This window comes from Notamacropus eugenii, chromosome 7 (genome assembly GCF_028372415.1).
Source record: "Notamacropus eugenii isolate mMacEug1 chromosome 7, mMacEug1.pri_v2, whole genome shotgun sequence".
NCBI classification, from domain to species: Eukaryota; Metazoa; Chordata; class Mammalia; order Diprotodontia; family Macropodidae; genus Notamacropus; species Notamacropus eugenii.
Window position 1 is genome coordinate 37,386,799 of NC_092878.1, and position 18,448 is coordinate 37,405,246.

The 18,448-nt window shown below is 39.6% G+C and overlaps 1 protein-coding gene across 1 annotated transcript in view; it reads left to right on the forward strand.

Annotated features, from left to right (window-relative positions):
* The window catches only part of ITPK1 (inositol-tetrakisphosphate 1-kinase), a 416,475-nt gene that overhangs the window by 375,405 nt on the left and 22,622 nt on the right, over positions 1–18,448 (forward strand). The window contains exons 12-13 of the transcript XR_011970463.1: positions 14,240–14,440; positions 15,744–15,861. The gene's annotated coding sequence lies outside the window, so the exon portion shown is untranslated. The remainder of the gene's footprint in view (positions 1–14,239; positions 14,441–15,743; positions 15,862–18,448) is intronic.

Below are 18,448 nucleotides of genomic sequence, written 5' to 3' on the forward strand. Positions count from 1 at the left end.
TGGGGGAGATGAATTTGAAGAAAGGGTCTGGATTCAGATCCCAGATTTGCTACTTACTAAATGTGTGACCTTGGGCAAGTCACTTCTCTAGGACCTCACCTATAAAATGAGAAGGCTGAACTATAGGTAACCCATCCTACATTCTGTAGAGGTGCTGGACTTGGGACTATACCTTGTTCCTCTAGGCGGCCTGTTTGAGAGCATCAAAGTCCCACGAGTTAAAATCTAGCCTCAGACACTTACTAGCTATGAGACCCTGGGCAAGTCAGTTAACCTCCCTCTACCTCAGTTTCCTCAACTGCAAAATGGGGATGATAATAATAGAACCCAGCTCTCAAAATTCTTGTGGAGATTGAATGAAATGACATTTGTAAAGTGCAAGACCTGGCATACACTAGATAGTTAAGAAATACTTCCTTCCCCTTCCATACAATACAAAGAAGTCCAAAGTGCTATGAAAAATATGAGGAAGGGATGGAGTCAGAAAAGCCTTCTCAGAAAATATCATAAGTAGAACCCTTTGAAAATATAATGTAATATATATAATAAAAATTAAAAAGAATTGTGAAGTATTCTTTTTAACCATACCCTCTTCACAGCCTCAGCTACAGTGAATGCAATTCTTTCCCTGTCTTCTGAGAACTTCGTTTTGGAAATTGTAATGCCAGGGTAAGGGAGGAACTAGTGTTGTCAGTCCATGAACTGAGAAAAGAGAAAGAGCTAGGTTCTGTAACCTCATCAGCTGAAATCTTATGGGACATGCTCATGACCTCTGCCATTATTTCAGGGTATGACTATTTCCTCATCTGTATAAGGAAGCAGTGGGACTAGATGACCCCAGAGGTCTCTTTCAGTTTTAAAGATATTACCTTAATTGTTTTAGATGACTTATGTTCTAACATTTTAGATTTCTCCTAGAGAACAATGATAAAAAATCTAAGCATGAATGGTATCATGTAATTAGCAGTTTATCATCACTGCCATGTTCTCTTTCATTTGGCCCCTCCATTTTTCAAGCATCCAGTGCCTTCCTAATGGCTGGTAAGACTCCTTCCATGGTTCCCCTACCAAGATGTATTTTGGACCTTTCTCTGTAAGCTACTATTATCAAACTTACCATCCTCCTGTGTCATGCTCATAGACATAGCATGCTAGAGCTGGAGAAACCTTGGAACATAGAATATTCAAGTTAGAAGAGACCTAAGAAATTCTTATTTTATAATTTCTCATTCTAAAAATGAGGACAATAAGTCACAGGGAGGAAAAATTAATTACATCAGGTAACATACTTATTACCATCTAGGGTGAGCCTAGAATTCAGCCCTCTGGATTTACAGTCCTGTGTTATTTACATGCAGTCACTGACTACCTCTCTGGATTTGAGCAAATCATATAACTTATTTTGTCCTCAGTTTCCTAATCTGTAAAATGAAGAAATGAACAGGCAGTTTTCAGAAGAAGGTGTCAATAGCTATATTAAAAATACTCTGAGAGGCCTGGAAGGACTTATATGACCTGATGCTGAGTGAAAGGAGCAGAACCAAGAGAACTTTATGCACAGCAACAACCACAGTGTGTGAGAGTTTTTTCTGGTAGACTTAGATTTTTGTAATAACACAAGAACTTCTGAAAAAAAAAAAAATCCCAATGGTGGACCTCAAGGCAAAATGCCTTCCACACTCAGAGAGAGAAATATGGAAGTCACTCACATAATGTAGCAGATCAGGTTTGTGTATATGTATCTGTTTGTGTATCATGTTCTGATTTGTTATACGGATTCTTTCATCTATCTTAGTCTGACTACATAGCATGACTATAGTGAAAATATACTCAATAGGAAAGTATATGTAGAATCTATACAGAATTGTATGCAGTCGTGGGGAGGGAGGTAGTGGGGGGTGGGTGGGGAGGGATAAAATCGCAATTGTATGGCAGTGATTGTTAAACATTAAAAAAATAAAAAAATTAAAAAAACTAAAAATACTCTGAATCACCCATAATTAGAAAAATGCAAATTAAAGGTACCACTTCACATCTATAAGATTGGCTAACATTACAGAAAAGGAAAATGACAAATACTGGAGGGGATGTGGAAAAAGAGGTACCTTAATGCACTGTTGGTGGAATTGTGAACTGGTCCAATCATTTTGGAGCACAGTTTGGAACTATGCCCAAGGGTCTATAAAACTCCATAACCTTAGACCACCAATACCACTATCTGTGTATATCTGTATCTCAAAGAGATCAGAGAAAAGGGAAAATATTATAGCAGCTCTTTTTGTGATGACAAAGAATTGGAAATTGGAGGGATGCCCATCAGTTGGGGAATGGCTGACCAAATTGTGGCATATGATTGTAATAAATACATACTATTTAGCTATAAGAAATGATGAGGAAGATGGTTTCAGAAAAAAACTTGGAATGAACTGATGCAAAGTGAAATGAGAAGAACCAGAAGAACAACATATATAATTACATCAAATTGTAAGGATAATCAACTGTGAGTGACGTAGCTACTCTGATCAATATAATGATCCACAACAATTCCATAAAATGCTACTTCCAAAGGCAGAACTGATGAACTCAGAGTACACAGAATGAAGCATATTTTTTTCATTTTTAAATATTTCTTGCCTTTTGGAGGGGCAACATGGTTAATATAGAAATGTTTTTTGTGATTTCTCATGTATAATGGCTATCATGATGGTTATCTTCTCAATGGGTAGGCGAGACTGGAGGGAGGGAGAGAATTTGGAACTTGAAATTTAAAAATGAATGTTAAAAAAGATCACTGAACTGGGGAGGGAGAAAGAGTGTCAAGAGACTTGGATTTTAAATCGCCCTCTGATATTTCCTATTTTTGTGACCTTGGGCAAACTACTTTATAACTTCTCAGAACCCCAGTTTCCCCATATGTAAAAAGGGAGTAGTGATGCTTGCACTGTCTACCTCACAGGACTGTTCCCAGGAAAGCATTTTGTAAACTAAAAAGCCTTATGTAAGTGTGAGCTACTATTATTATCTGTTAAAATCAGCCTTTAAAAACACACATGTTTGAAATCCTCATTTCACCCCAGCTGTACTCAGCTTACCTTTGCTGAAGTTAGATAACATTTTCCCCACTGCATTATTGGTAATGAAATGGTTCCAGGTCATTTTTCTGTTTACCAGTTTAATTGAGAACAGCTGTCAGAGAGGAAGGAGTGAGACTGAAAGTGTGAATAAGGTAAGGCAAGAGACCTGTACTGAGACTGACTAGAACATACACATGAAGGGTTCTACCTCCACCTCAAGGTTTGTTCATTGGGCTCCATGGAGGAGAGAGAAATGAATGAGATCACTGCTTTTCTCCCATTCAATCCAATCTAATAAACATATACCTAGCTGGTATGGGTCAATCTCTCAGTGCCTCTGGAAAGCTCTCTGTCACTTACTTACAGGCTTGTCAATCTATATCCCTTAGTGGAGGGACTTCTTTACCCTAGGAGTTGATCACAAAAATGAAATTGCAGCTCCAGACTACCCTCCCCAGATTTACAAGATACTATGCTATGTTCTGGGAATACTCAAAAGCCCCAAAGGGTCATAGATCTCATTGATTTAGTTCTCCCCAAAGATGCTAATTACAGCCCATCCATGAATGACTATTGTCATGAGCCCATCCTCCTGAAATTATATATATATAGCAAAATTGGACATAAAGAGCAATATAATGCAAAACACTGAGAATATAAAGACTTTTCCCCAAAAAACTCCTGCCCTTAAGGAGTTTATATTCTCCTGGGGGAATTCAACATATGAATAGATAAATATACATATAGGCAGGTATATATATATATATATGTGTATATATACATGTGTACACATATATACATATATACCTGTATATATTTATATATGCCTAAATACTCATATATACTTCTGTCTCTAAAAAAACCTATATATAAAAACCTATATTCACATATATATATATATATATACACACATACACACACATTTTGTATCTAAACATACACATACATGTGGATCTTATAGTCAAATGGGAGACACAAGAAGAGTGGGGCACAAGTAAATGTCGTAAAAGTCAAAGTATTTTAAGAACTATAAGAGAAAACCTAAAACTGTGATGGGGAATCATTTCTGGCTTCTGGAAATCAGGGAGGGTTTCATGGAAGACATGACATTGCATTTAGGCAAGGGGAGCTGGGGAGTTCTTCCCAAGTGAAGGGAACAATGTGACCAAAGATGCAAGGGTGAGAAAACTCCAGAGGTTTGTAAGACATCAAAGGATTCCAGAGCAGAGGGTTCATAGGCCTCTAGGGTGGTAGAAGGAAAGACCGGCAAGGGTGGGGACAAATTACAGAGCGCGTTGTATGCCCAGCCAAAGAGTTAGGGATTACTAATGCAGTAATTTAAAAGCTGCATTAGTAGAAGCACAGCTTTAGAAATCCCATGCTGAGTCAGAGGCACTGGATGAAATCCCAGTAAAGTCCCAGCAGGGCAGTGGTGGCAATGCGGTGGGGATGCAGCACAGGTTAGTGAAAAAGAAGCAATAAATCAGGAGTGCTGGGTTTCAGTGTTAGCCATGTCCCTAACTTGATGCATGACCTTGGGCAAATTTCTTAAATCCTCCAACCCTTAGCTTCCTTTCTGTAAAATGCAGTGGTTAAAATAGATGCTGTTGAAGGGTCCCTTTGGCTCTGGCATTCAGTGACTCTTTTGGGAATGGCAAAGGATAAAAGGGAAGAACATACTGGGATGTGATACAAAAGACCTTCACCTACAGACAAATACTCCAAAGGCATTGGAAAAACATTAGATACATTTATGGAGTTACTGTCCCATTGCCAGAATAGACTAGCAAGGTTTGGGGATTGATGGGTTCTCTGCAGGAAATAGAAGATCAGAGACCTTCAGAGATTTGGGTTCTACTGAGCCCAAATGAATCACTGCCATCAAGAAGATGCCCTAGGAATGCAGTTGCCCTCGTGGTTAGAGAACCATTGATTGCAGTTAACACTTACACCTTGACTCTCTCCAGATTTTTCCACCCCGAGAAAACTCCACTATGAAGCTCTCCTCTTTTCATTGGTGACTCCCTCCCTGACTATCATTTTAGGAAGGACCCCATCCACCCTTCACCTTATTAATTTTGTTTTTCAGTCATTTCCAACCTTGTGACCCCATTTGGAATTTTCTTGGCAAAGATACTGGAGTGTTTTGCCATTCCTTCTCCAGCTCATTTAACAGATAAAGAAACTGAGGCAAATAGGTGTAAATGACTTGCCCAGGGTCACACAACTAATGAATGTTTGAGGCTAGATTTGAACCCAAAAAGATGAGTCTTCCTGACTCCATTCTATCCTCTGTGCCACCTAGCTTCCTCCTCACCTTATTAGTAACTGAACTCCAGGAGCTCTAACCTCTATACAAAGAGCAATTGATATAGAATAGTAGGATGGAAATTAGATTTCCAAGGTTGAGGAGATAATGGTTCAGGAAAGAAAAGTGAGCAACCAGTATAGATGACTTTCCTAAAGAAGTTTGTTAATGATCTGGGCCAAAGAATGATGGAATGATGGGCTAGGATTTGCTTAGTCTTAGCAAAAATAGAATATGTTTTCTACTGTGATGGGACAGAAAGAAGAAAGAGTAAATGAATGAAGATGAAGAAGAAAAGAAAAAATCTGTTGGTGTCAGCAACAAAGAAGTCATTAAGAGAATAGATTTGATCTGGGAGTTTAGTCTAACATAAAGAGGTATAGGGATTCATCTTCACTTTGCCTAGGTACTGTATGGACCAAGTGGTTACAGAGCTGGGGAGAGCTAGAGAGAGAAAGATGAACAGAGAGACAGGTAGATGCAGAGACAGAGAGAGACAGAGAGACAGAATCTAGCCCCTTTTCCTGTTAACTGTCCAGAGATCAGTAGGCAAAGTCAAGATTTACAGTGGGAGTGGAGGGGCAGGGAGAAGAAGCCTCTGGCATAGGAACCCTTTACACCATGGGATTTGGGGGAGTAAGATTTGCTCATTCAGAAATTTCTCTTTTGCTTTTTCTTTTTACTTTCAATAACTTTTATTACATTATGAAATACTTGATTGCAAATGAGAGCTGGTCTTAATAAAATGGAAGGTCCCAGGCATGGAATTTCTCAGTTTTGTTGGATGAGATCATCATAAAAGTGTATCATGCTGTAAGGGGCACTGGATTTGGACTGAGGATCTAAGTTTAAATTCCAGTGCTTCCACTTACTACCTGCGTGATCATGGATAAATGAGAAGATTAGACTCTAAATTTCCTTCCAGCTCTAGAAATTCCCCAAAGGGTTGCCCACACACTTTATGCCCTGAGAGTCTATTGCAAAAATATAAGCAGTCCCTCTTCTCTGTTGCACAATAATGAAAAACACTCCCCACCTATCTCCCTGCTTCTTTCAATTTTGGTCACTGGTCAGTTGACTTCTCCACTTAATTAAACCATGAATCAGGGCTAGAGATAATTCTGACTGCTCTGGGGATGGAGGCTGGGTGAATTTAATCACTACCTAGAGAAAACAACTAATTAGTAGAGACAGAAGTGGGGAATGAGTTCTCAGTTGATATTTGTGGAATAAGATAAACAGAGAGATAAAAGAATCATCACCTCATGATCATAGGATATGAAGTTTAGAAATGACTTAGTTCAACCCCCTTATTTTACAGATAAAGAAATGGTAATTCAAAGAGAGGATTTGGCTTGCCCAAGATTACAGTGTGACTTTTCTCTCTGTGTGTCTGTGTCTCCCTCTCCGGATTAATAGTTATCTTCTTAGATGTTGCAGAATGGAAATTATTTGAGAATAGTTCAATAGGTCCCATTTCATTTTTGTCTATATTGACACAGTGTCTTGAACATAACAGGCACATACGTGCTTTTTGGAAATTGAACTGGAGCTGTCCGTGGTATTTAGCTCTTTATTATGTACTCTGAAGTCACACTTAATGAGGGCCTTCTTACTATAGGTATTCAAGCAGAGGCTAGCTGATACCTGCCAGGATATCGTGAAAAGGAAGCTTATGTGGGAACAGACTTATTTACAGAGCCAGGTGTTGTTATCGTCTCTTCTAGTGTGAGTCTATGGCTCCAAGTTGCTGATGGCTAATGTTGCCTAAAGTGGAATTTCTGTGACAGAATATCAGATGAATAACTCACATTTTCCCCTTATCTATATCTTTTGTTTTTATCTTATTTTCATTTCCTAAAATGCCCCCCACATAATAGAAGAAAAAAAAGAGGGGAAGCAGTTTGCTTTTTCCCAACCAATACATCAACTAAGTATGACTTCATATTCCGTATTCTGTGCCCACAGCCCTCCACCTGTGCAAAGAAGGGAGGGAGGTGCATTTTCTCATCACTTATTCAGGGCAAAGATTAGTCATTATAATCACATGGCATTCAGAGGTGGGGGGGAGGGGTTTGGTTGTTTTTCCTTCCATTTACATCGATATAGACATTGTCTATATTGTTTTCCTGATTTTGCTTGCTTCACTTTGCCCTGGTTCATATAGGTCTTTTCATGTTCCTCTGCCTTCTTCATATTCATTATTTCTGATGGCATAGTGGTCTTCCATTGAATTCACATATCACAGTTTGTTTGGTCATTCCCACATGAATGGGCATCTACTCCCCCCTTTCCAGTTCTTTGCTACCACAAAATGTATTGCTATGAATATTTTGGCAGGTATGATGGCCCTTACTCTCTGCCTATGATTGCCTTAAGGGACAGCAATGGAAGCTCTGGGTCAGTGTCTGGCTCTTAATAAATGATGGTTGATTGATTTTAGTCACTTTTTGAAAAGTATCATTCTAGATTATTTTCAGAATGTTTGGGCAAGTCACTGTTCTACCAAGAGTAGGATCTGTGTGCCTGTACTGTATTTCCACAGCCCTTCCATCATTAAATATGTTCAACTTTTGTCAGCTCTTCCAATGTGCTGACTGTGCAATTATCAGCATTATTTTGATTTATTTTGCTTTTATTAATGATTTGGAGCAATCTTTCATATGGTTTTAACAGTTTGCAATTCTTATTTTGAGAACTGGTTGTTCATATCCTTTGACCTCCTATCCATAGTGGGAATGATATATTTGTTAGTTTTCTAAATAGCTTGGATAGATGACCTTATTAGAGATATTTGATGGAAAGATTTCCTTTCTCAGCTAACCATTTCCCTTCTTATCTAAGTTGCATTGATTTTTGTTAATGCAAAACGGTTTCCCCCCAGTTTTATGTAATTGAAACTATTAGTTTTTTGTGGTTACCTCTCCCTTATTTAAGAATTCTCCTCCTAGTCATAACAGCTCACACTTTCTATAGCACATTACAAAATATTTTCCTCACAACAAGGCTGTGAAGTAGATGGTACCAATATTATTACCACCAGTTAATAGAAACTGAGGCTTAGGGAAATTAGGTAACTTGCCCATCCATAATTATATAGGTAAGTAAGCAGTACGGACTTGACTTGAACTTAGGTCCTTTGCCTCCTAGACTAGTGGTCTTTCCAGCATACTATCCTGCCTCCATAATCAGATAAGTTAATTGTGGCCCTTCGTGATAGCCTATAGGGAAAGGGTCCAATATTAGGCACTAATTGTGGAAGCAAGATGCGGTGAAAAGAGCACTGAACCTAATTAGAGTCCTCAAAAAGACTTGGGATAGAGTCCTGGTTCCAACAGTTACTAAGCCTCCATTTCTGTGTCTGTAAAATGGGAATAATATTACTTTCACTCATTATCTTAGATCTGTACAATGAGAGGGGAGATTAGTTGATCACTAAGGTCCCTTCCAGTTCTGTTATAAAGAAAGCAACTTTTCAACCATAAAGTTCTATAAGACTAAGCTATTGCTTTCATTGTATTGAGTTTAAATACTGTTTTCCATTTTCAAGAGAACTTAACCCCATTTTGTTTCACTAACAACCTTTAGCAAGATTCATTTCCTATCAGTACATCCTCTCCCCCTCTCTCTCTCCTAGGACTGGGGCACTCCCCCCAAAAATGTCACAGAAGGAGAGAGAGAATAGATTTCAATTTCTCTCTTTCTGTACACAAACAACCAGAAAACTGAGGCATGGAAACTAGGTCATAATGTTTAAAGAAAGAAATTTCTTCTGCTGTACACTTGGATCCTGAGCCTCATTTTCATTTGCCATCATTCATTTTTTGGTGGGGGAAGCTTTCTAGGAGAACTCATTACCTCTTTCCTGCCCAAAGCTCATTTGGCATCTAAAGGGTGAGGGAGACTTAGTGGAAGAATATTTAATGCTTAAGAGTTAGGAGGGCTGGATTTCAGTCTGGCTCTGCCTATTGTTTTTATTATATTTTATTGGTATCTTTTGTTTTTATGTCTTCTATCCAAATATATCCTTCCCTCTTCACTCCCCAGCTATTTATCCCCTGTAACAAAAAATTGAAAGAAGAAGAGACAGAGAGAGAAAAGCAGTCTAAACATATTTAAAAAGCAGACCCCCCAAACTGGAGAGTATATTCATTTTTCCACACAAATAATACCTTATTCAGTATCCCTTTTTGTTGTTGCTCTTTCCATTTCCATCATTATATTATTTAGATTTGTTAGTAGCTAATTTGTTAGTAGTTAGTAGCTAAATTTGCTTACTTCATTTTGCATCCATTCATATAATTCTTCCTGTTCCTCCCTGTATTCTTTATATTCATCATTTCTGCCAATAATTTGCTGTGGGAACTTGGGTGAGTCATTTCTTCTCCCCTGAGTTTTGGTCTCCTTTTCTGTAAAATGCTAATTACTATTCATTCCTTGACTTCTTCTCTGGACTCTTGTGAACAGCATATGAGATAAAAGACATAAAATTCTTTAAGGATAAAGACTGAACCCTGTGATTTTATTGGTTCCAGGAGTATTATATAAGGAATGTCCTCTACTACTGCTGGCTGCAACCTTCTTTGCAATTTATCATCATAGAGATTTGCCTAGAACACTAAGCAATTAGATGACTTTCCTGAAGTCCTACCACCAGTCTGTGTTAGACAAGGGACTAGAGTCCAGATCTTCCTGACTTCAAGACTAGCTTTCTACCTATTGATTCTCAAAAGTTCTTTAGATGATACAGAAGCCACCTAACAGTAAGCTATTCATGTCTGTACTGTTCTCAGCAATCATAACAGTAGACCGTTTTAATTCAACCAAAGGATCTTGCAGAAGAGTCTTTTCTTTGACAAACAAAGTAAGACGTATTCAAGTTTAGCACTTTTCCCCATCTAGGGGAACGGCTCTGATGACAAACGTAACAAGACTGAAATTGTAAGACTCTGAACAGGAGATAAACATTTATTATGCATCTACTATGTGCCACACATTCTGCTAAATGCTGGGGAATGAAAAAAAAAGACCAAAATCTCTGCTCTCAAGGGGGTCACAGACTAATAGCCTGCAAATGACCATGTACAAATAAGCTATTTACAGGATAAATTGGCCATAATCACAGAGGGAGGTAACTAGCTATTAAGAGGGATCTTAAGGCTTTTTGTAAAAGGTGTGGTTTTAACTGGATCTTGAAGGAAGCCAGGGAGGACAGGAGGGAAGGAGGCAGAGATGAGGAAGTAGAGTATTCCAGGCATGAAGGATAGCCAGTGTTTGGTAGTCATAATGCGGAGTCATGCTCCATAGGAGCTAAATGATACAATCTTCTATGTATCCTAAGCCTGCCATTTGCCATGCATTCCTCCCAGATATTAAGATCTGTGTGATGGCCACATTTCTGGTTAAATGAACGAGAGAGAGAGAGAGAGAGAGAGAGAGAGAGAGAGAGAGAGAGAGAGAGAGAGAGAGAGAGAGAGAGAGAGAGAAAGTGTCTGTGTGTTTAGGAATTGTGAGGTGGGAGGTAGGTCAGGAAGTATTTATTTGGTCAAGGAGCTGGGAATAAGGAGTTCAGTTCCACAGAGTGCAGAGAATTAAGAACCATTGCAGCCCAGTTAAAAAGCCTGTACCCAGATAAATTACATCATGAGTAAAAACTGAAGAGCTATAAATTTCCTCCCTTCTGTTCCTAGTCTACACTAGTCTTTTTTGTATTCAGATAGAAAAATGAGCATGTCTGTTTCCTGGGGCTCCTGGACATCAGGTCAAATGTGGTTCTCTCATATTATGGGCCAAGAGCCTCTGACAAGCAAGTTCCAGGCCCCCAGAAGTGTCTGTGGAAGGCTCTCTGGTTGCTTGGATTTATGGAGAGGAGGCCTGACACTTTCCCCACATTAATATAACTGACTTTAAGAGATTCGCCATGAAATAGACCATCTGCTCTCATCTTTGAGGCATTGCATAGAAATGAGCCATGATGATTAAGCCCAACGAACATCTAATTAAATCCAGCCTGTGCCTTGTTTTAAGAGCATCCTGAAATGGACTGGGGGGGTGTAATGTTACACGGGAACAGCTGGTATTCTTAAGGGGAGGGTCATGGGTCCAAACCCATGAACCATCCCTGGGAGATGTCAGAAGGGAGTAATAGACTCAGAATGTTACAGTTGTAAGGGACCTTAGAACATGGGATGCTAGAGCAAAGAACAGAATGTTAGAGCTGGAAAGATCCTTAGTAATCTATTCATCCAACTCACTAATTTCACAGATGAACGCACTGAGGCCCAGCAATATGAAATTATTTGCCAAGTTCACACAACAATGAAACTGGAATGAGAATCCACGTCTCCCAACACCCAATCCAGTGCTCTTAACACAATACCCCACATATATTGAAAGCTGTATTATACCACACAAAGATGATGGGTTATCATTAATAATCATTCTGATAATAAACCCATGGCCAGGCACATACATAGTAGGTACTCTGTAGTCCTTATTGCTAGAATGGCTGAAAGCTATCATTAAGGTTGCTGGAAGGACATGGAGGAAGGGTGGCCCTGTAGCTCTTCCAGTCAGGCAAATAGGTACTTTCTCAGTGGTCTGGAGTACCCCAGCTATTAAGATTCTTGCTGGTCAGAATCATAACTAGGGTGGAGTGACTAGGGCTTTGCCTCAGGATATTGAATTTATAGGGAATGGAAAGTGCTTGTAGCCCTTCAGTAACTTAGAAACAAGGAAGCTGTGTACTTAGCAAGAATAATTAATTAAAATAGGAAACTACCAGATATCAAGGTAGGGTAAACTCCTCCCCCCAGAAGCATCCTCGTGGTGTACTTGGATTTGCCTTTCTGTCATGGAGCAGTATGTCTTCTCCATCTCTAGTGAAGATGGGGCTGTGTGCTGTTCAGCCCCTAGTTTGGTTTGTGGTATTTGCTTAGGAATGACTCTGTTGCTGGTGGTGCAAGATGGCAGTAACATATTTATACCCAGAGCTCCTGCCAAATGTTTTCTTCCTTCTTCACAAAGGCAGAGCTGTGCCTTTCCAGACAACTGGGATGTGACAGACTGAGGTAATTCATGGACACTTGCACTGAGGTTCTAAGTAGGTAGCTATTTATTTTGAAGAACAGTTACATGGAAGAAGTGCCCTGCTTGGCCACAGGAAGTAGAATCAGGACTGAGGAGAGGCAGATTGGGCCTAAATGAAGGACAAACTCCCTGTCAGTAAAAGCAATGCCAAAGTAGACCAGGCTGCATCAAGAGATAGTAAGATTCAGTGTGAGGAATTTTTCTGGTAGACTTAGCCCTTCACAGAAATGCAAGGACCTAAAAAATTCCCAACGGACTCTTGAGGCAAAATGCCATCCACATCCAGAGAAAGAACTATGGGATTGGATCACAGAATGAAGCAGACCATTTTTTCTTGTTATGTTTTGTTTTGTTTTCATGGTTTCTCCCATTCATTTTAATTCTCTTATGCAACATGACGAAGGTGAAAATGTATTTAATAAGAATGTATGTGTAGAACCTATATAAGACTGCACACCCTCTCAGGGAGGGAGAGGGGAATCTAAGATATATGAAAGTGATTATAGAAAACTGAAAACAAATAAATTAATTTTTAAAAAGAAAAAAGAAAAAAAAGATAGTGAGATTTCCATCCCTGGAATTAGTCATTTAATCAGAAAGATTGTAGAGGTCATTTCTTCCAACTAAACCAAGCAACGAGTATTTATTAAGTGCTTACCATGTCCCACACAATGTACTAAACCCTGGAGATATAAACAAAGAAAAAAAATAGTTCCTACTAATTATATTCTAATGGGGAAAACAACATGTAGAAAAAAATAGGTATACAGAAGGTACAGAGTAGATTGAAGGTAACTTTAGAAGGAAAGGCTATAGTAATTCTATCTTTCAATTCTACATTTCTTCTAGAAGAATAGGAAATGATTGATTAGATCATTTGTCTAGATTACCACTGTCTTGATAACAGGTACCAGCTAGCTCTTCTTGCCTTAGCCCCAGGCGTATCTCTTATGAGCCCTGAGGAATGTTCTAATCAGTCACAGGAAGGATATAGCCCAGACTGAAGTGCTTAAAAAAGAGTACTGCCTCTAATAAGCATCAGCCAGATCAGTAACTGATAATTTCAGTGTCTGGGGCCATGTAACCTTAGGGAAAGTGGCTTGAAACGTGCCCTTAAATCAAGGCTACCAATAAGGTAGAGGAGGGTCAAGGAAGGGAATGAAAAGAAAGTGAATGGTGGCTGGGGAAAGAAAGCATCTAGTATCTTCCTATTTTAACTAATTCTTCATTTCAACCAAGTGCTAAGCTTTCTTGTTTCTATGTTGCTAAAGGATCACAGATGCTGTCAGCATCCTCTGTGTCCAGCACCCTGAAGCAAAGGCCCAGTCACCTAGGTTAGTTATATAGTTCAGGCACTAACCAAAATCTAACTCAGAACTGAGTCATAGAGAAGCATAGTGTTTGTATCAGGGACCCTTAGAATGACCCAAATTGTAAGTTTAGAAGATGGTTCCTCAAATAAAACATCAGTAATGATGACAAGGATAGTCAGCAAGGCAAAGTAGAGAGTGCTGCATTTGGAAGCCAAAGAGAGCTACTATTTTTGAATCTTATTTATCACTATTTGTGTGACAACTCTGGGCAAGTCACTTAAAATCTTGGAGTCTCCATTTTCTCATTTATAAAATGGGATTAACATTATCTGTTCTAATACTATCTGGGCCGTGCACCTGTAGGCAATACCAAGGAGAGAAGGATGCTAGATAGGGATGACCACTGGTTTGGGGCAGAAATGACTCAATCTCCTACTGTTCCTCTTCAACCCTAGAAAGTTGTTCCTTGACAGACTGGCAGAGGGGCTGATTTGGACTCCTCTCATTCTTTATGATAAGAGAAACTGAGAAATCATGAAGACATGGAGGCATGACCATCATGGAAGCAGCAGACAAGACACAGCCATGAGGCCACCAGCAGCAGATTTCCTATCTAGAATTCAGATTCCTGAAATACTTTTGGAAGCAGACAAAAGGTAAAGATTTATTATTCCCTCCTCTCTTTCCCATCTCTCTTCCAAGGGAATACGTTCATGTTTCCAAGTCTGTTCTTCCCCTGACAGAGTGGAAGGCATATCTTTGTTTCATATCATTTACACAATGATGTCATTTTGATCCTCTTCAAGAATGATGGACAGCAACCAACCAGGGGTAGAACTACTAGTCCTTTGCTAGGAAAGATACCTTTGTCCTCAATGGCTTCCATTGTGTCCTAAGGCTTTGAACATAAGAACAGGGTCGACCACTGATGTTTACGAGAAATAATATTAAACTGGCATATGTACTCTTTAACAGAATAAATGTAAGAAAAACACAACCAGAAATAAGGCTGGGATAGGATACAATAAAAACAAAATAAAATAACCCCTACCCTACAGGAGTTTATATTCTAACTGCAAGAAAAATTTTGTTCTTTCTGTGGAGATACAGCAAGATCCCCAGGCAAGGGGTTGAGAGTGTTCATTAGCAATTGCCTCTGGTCCCTGTCTAGTTTATTTTGCATCTTAAGTCAACAAATATGATAAAACTATTACTAAACTGTATTATTGTAAGAATGAATCATTGAGAGAATTGTTTGGAAAACCAGGAGGAGAGAAAGAAAGATTTTAAACTGTGGTCTTTTGCCAGACCACAATCTCTGGTTCAAAACTTTTTAAATGGGTCTTTTTCCTCTTCAGAAAATATGTCTTCAACACTTTCTTGCTTCTTGATCAGGCTCCCCAACTTCAAGCCACAAGTGTCTTTAACTCATGTGACTTTCTAGGCCCTCCTAAAACCCTCCCTGTTAACCTCTTCTTTACTCACCGTATCATTACCTCCCACATGGCCTGAGTAAGCTCCTTCTCAGTATCAGAGCACATGTCAACCTCAGTCCTGCCCTTGGGCCTTGTTTTATGCTGTCCTCCCTTCCTACGATAGCTTTCCTATTCCTCTGTACCTATACCAATCCTACTGTCCTTCAAGGATTTGTTCAAGCCCTACCTTCTCTTTTCTGTGACCACAATAGCCAGTGGAGTGCTGGAGCTAGTTTGAACCAGCTTTCAAGAGCTGATTATGAAATTTTCATTATGAGCATTTACACTTTGGAAAATGGCAAATGCCAAAAATCAGGGCTTTATTTATTATTATGTTGATTTTTACATTTAAGAAAGTGATGAACAAAATGTTAATAATGCAGATTAAATTTAAAAGTATAATGTGTACTTTTTTTTTTTAAGAGAGCTGGTTGTTAAACACTTACCAGTACAATTCTAACTATAGCCCACATTGACCTTATAGGATCATAGGATTTTGAGCTGGAAAGGACCTTAGAAATCATCTGATTCAATCCCCTCATTTCACTGAAGAGAAAAGTAAAACTCAGGGAGATAAAGTCACTTTGATCAAGGTCATAAAGGTAAGAAATAGAACTAAAATTCAAAGTATAAACAAAATTTTAAAACAAAATTTTAAAAAATAGTAGAAGTGTTACTTGACTCAGTCTAAGAGGCAGATTTATGCAATAAGGTCCAAATTCATAATTATTCTGAACTTAGAAGGGTAATTATGAAATGGTTCGTGTTTTTATGCCCCCAGTTAGAGAGCTAACAATGGGGAACCTACAGCCTTGAGGCCATATGTGGCCATCTAGGTCATCGAGTGTGGCCCTGTGACTGAATCCAAACTTCACAGAACAAATCCCCTTAGTAAAAGGATTTGTTCTGTAAACCATTAAAAGGCTTCATCCAAGGACCTCGAAGCCACATACAGCCTTGAGGCTGCAGGTTCCACACTTGCGTGAGCTAGCACAACTCCAGTGGGCTGACTGCATTGTTCAAATGCCGAATGTACACTTACCTAAAAGACTATGTTATGGAGAACTCATGCAAGGCAAGTGCTGACATGGTGGTCAGAAGTGATATAAGAACATTCTCAAAGTCTCTCCTAAGAACTTTGGAATTGATTGCATGACATGGGAGACATTGGCACAGGATCACCCAGCATGCCATGCCCACATCAAAGAAGTCACTATGCTCTATGAGCAAAGAAGAATTGAAATAACTCAAAAGAAACATGAGATATGCATATTTAAAGAATCCACCCCAAATGTTCACATGGACTATTTATGACCAACTGTGGTAGAGCATTCCGAGATCGTATTGATCTGATCAGCCACAGTTGAAAACACTGTAACTTGACTCTAACGCAATGATGTCATTTTAATCCTCTTAGAGAATGATGGACAGCAACCAACCAGGGGTAGAACTACTAGTCCTTTGCTAGGAAAGATACCTTTGTCCTCAATGGCTTCCATTGTGTCCTAAGGCTTTCAACATAAGAACGGGGTTGACCACTGATGTTTACGAGAAATAATATTAAACTGGCATATGTACTCTTTAACAGAATAAATGTAAGAAAAACACAACCAGAAGTAAGGCTGGGGTAAGATAAAATAAAAATAATTTAAAATAAAATAACCCCTACCCTACAGGAGTTTATATTCTAACTGCAAGAAAAATTTTGTTCTTTCTGTGGAGATACAGCAAGATCCCCAGGCAAGGGGTGGAGAGTGTTCATTAGCAATTGCCTCTGGTCCCTGTCTAGTTCAGAAAATACAAAGCAAATATCTTCTGGGCTGAGGCAGAACCAGGATACTCACATTTCTATGCTCTGTTGCTCCCTTATTTACATTCCAAGGGTATTTGGTATGGGATTTTAGCCTCCATACTTGCAAGAACATTGATGACCAAGGGACTCATGCTGTTGAATTTAGTGGCTATTCAGTCTTTGGCCTGACTCAAGCCAGTCCCCTGGAAGTTTGTTCCAAATTGGAACAAAATGAGACACTTGTAGATCAACAAAAATGAGACACTTGTGCATAGCAGGAAAAGGATATTCAGCAAGGATAGGTATTAGGATGCTTCTAGTTGACTCAGCTAAGTGAAACTTTCTCTGTTTGGTTACCCATCCGGATCCACAGAGCAGGGAGCTAGCTCCCCATGGCTACTTTGTACTCAGGTGACCAGGAAGCAGTGCCCACAGCCTGAGCCTTTAGTCTTCTGAGCCAACCCAAGTTTGAAGATGGCCTTTCAAGGAAAAACTAGCTTAACTTGCATGGGGGCAGTGCTTAGGATAGAGCTTCTATCACAGCAGTCCTTCCTTCTCAATCAGTCCAAATGCCAGGATTTCTAAAGTACCTTCCGTGGACTCAGCTATGTTACCTAACCAGTTTGGCTGCCTTAGAAAGAAGGGAGGAGGTGGGCATTCCAGGGAAGGAAAGAATGATGGCAATTCACTTTTCTGTAGTACTGAAAGCTTTGCAATGCACTTGCTCAAAACAACTCTATCAGGTAGACGGTGCAACTATTTATTTTCCCCATTGTACAGTTGAGGATAATGAGTCTCAGAAATTATATCACACAGATTATTAGTGTTACAGTTTGAGCCCGAGTATAAGGGCAACCAGGTGGTGCAGTGGATAGAGCTCTAGGCCTGGAATCATCTTCTTAAGTTCAAATCCTGCCTCTGATTTACTAGCTGTGTGACCTTTGGTAAATCACTAAACCTTGTTTGCCTCAGTTTCCTCATCTATAAAATGAACTGGAGAAGGAAATAACAAGCCATTTCAGTATCTTTGCAAAGAAAAGTCCAAATGGGGTCACAAAGAGTCAGATACGACTGAAATGACTCAACAACAACAAATACTGGGGGGGGCGGAGCCAGGATGGCGGAGTAGAAAGATGCACATACACATAGCTCCGAACCCACAACACATAGGACGGCTACAAGGAAGTAACTCATGGTGAATTCTGCACCCAGAGGCCACGGAACATTGGAGCGAGGGAGATTTCTGTTCCAGAGAGACCTGCAAACCTCTTGCAGGGGGTCCTTCGCGCTGCGGACAGGGCGCCGGGACTGGGAGCCGATTGCAGCCCTGCCGCGGACATGGCACCGAGAGGAAAAGATCCGAGCAGGCTTCAGTGGGATCTCCAGTGGCCACACGG